Here is a 1963-nt window from a genome sequence, read left to right on the forward strand (position 1 = left end):
CCCACAAAAATCAGAGAAGCAGTAAGGCAGCCATGGGGCTGCTGACTAGCTATTGTCTGTGGCCATATTTGCGGCCATTTTCCTGCTCTTAGTGGACATAATGCAACGGTGCCAGTGCTGGGCTACCTGCTACCTGCTGCTGCTGGACTTCCAGAATATGCCATACAGCTTGTACAAGGTGAGGGGGAATGACAGTGGAGAGGGACAGAGGCATGGCGCTCCTAGTGGCACATGGAGAGAGGACACTGCAGGCCTGATGGAGAGAGGACACTGCAGGCCTGCGGATGCTCAACTTTTCAAAGGCAAAGACATGGGAGCGCAGTGGCCAGGGTGTGGGGTCAAGATGTGACAGCACGTTTGGGCTTAGTTGGATAGAGCAGAAGTCACAGCGGCCCCAAGTCCCTGTGACCCTCAGTGAATGAAGAGTCGCGGTGTGGGGGAGAGATCAGGGTCTAGTGGAGCTTGTCAGCCAAGAGACCAAGTGGAGAGGGGTGCTGTGGACATGTATGGCCTCAGGTCTCACTGCTGAGGAATTTGACACTCCTCTTGTAGGTGGGATGCTATGGGGCCCAGTGGCAGTTTTCTGGCTCTGGTAAGGTCACAGCAGGGTGATCTCTTAGGTGCTATGAGTACTTTGCTGCTAGATGGGACACTCTAGTCACAAAGGGCCAAATCTCTCTCTCTCTCTCTCTCTCTCTCTCTCTCTCTCTCTCTCTCTCTCACACACACACACACACACACACACACACACACACACACACACAGAGGAGACTGTCTGGGAGAAGCCCCTCCGCTTCCATCCTGAACTCTTCCTGGATGCCCAGGGCCACTTTGTGAAGCCTGAGGCCTTCATGCCATTCTCAGCTGTAGCCTCCCTCAGCCTTGAAGCAGGCTGATTCAGACTTTGCTGCCACTGAATATGAGATCACCTGAGGTGTAGCCTTCTGTCTTAGACGGCTATATTGTTATGTCAACTACCGCTGTTCTTCTCCAAGACTCTGCTACCTGTTGAGATACCCATGAGACATTCCAGAGACACATCCTATCCTGCACGTCGCCTACTGGCTGGCTCCAAGCACCAAGAATGGACTGGTGTGTGTGTGGGGGAGGTATGGGGGGGAGGGGAGGGAAGGATTGGGCCTTCCCCCTTATAAGCACAGTCTCTTAGTAAATTCACAGGCCTTGATCAGAGAAAATTTGCCTTGGCCTCATTATTTCTCCTGCCGTCTAGTCTCTCTTTCAGCCCCAACCTGCTTTCCAGGAGTACCTGATTCATGTAGGCCGGGCTGGCCTACAGCAACACTCAGCAGGTGCCTGGGGGGGGGGGGGATGCCTGGCTGCCTGTCTCTCCCAAGGGTGCCTTACAGGGTGGAGCACCAATGAGGTCCCAGATTAACTGAGCCCTCTTCCACACACAGGCCACAGATCATGCCTGGGGGAGCCCCTGGCCTGCATGAAGCTCTTCCTCTTCTTCACCTGCCTCCTGCAGCGCTTTAGCTTCTCAGTGCCTGATGGACAGCCCCAGCCCAGCAACTGTGGTGTCTTTCCTTTTCTGGTTGCCCCCTCCCTCTACCAGCTCTGTGCTGTGCTGCTCAAGCAAGGACACTACATTATTGTGCTGAGCCACACACAATAAACCAGTCTTGTGGCTGCTGCTGTTTCCTGCTTCAACCCCATCCCTGTCTCTGCTGTGTCCTCTGAGGAAGGGGTGTCTGGGAGTGGCAAAAAAAAAAAAACCTAGAAGTCAAATCGTGGGCCCAAGCTGAGATGGCTTTGCTCTGCTGAGATGGCTTTCCAGATTGCTCTCTCTCTCTCTCTCTCTCTCTGTGTGTGTGTGTGTGTGTGTGTGTTCTGCTCTGCTCTAGACAGCGTTTTCTTGCTATTCTAAAAACTGGTTGAGACTGCTCTCTCTGCTACTAAAAATCATAAAAACTATCTGAAAAGCTCATGGATTTTTCTGACC

At 53.0% G+C, this 1963-nt stretch overlaps 1 pseudogene; it reads left to right on the forward strand.

Moving 5' to 3' along the window:
- Cyp2d67-ps (cytochrome P450, family 2, subfamily d, polypeptide 67, pseudogene) lies at nt 764-1612 on the forward strand (annotated as a pseudogene).

Source organism: Mus musculus, chromosome 15, assembly GCF_000001635.26.
Source record: "Mus musculus strain C57BL/6J chromosome 15, GRCm38.p6 C57BL/6J".
Classification (NCBI taxonomy): domain Eukaryota; kingdom Metazoa; phylum Chordata; class Mammalia; order Rodentia; family Muridae; genus Mus; species Mus musculus.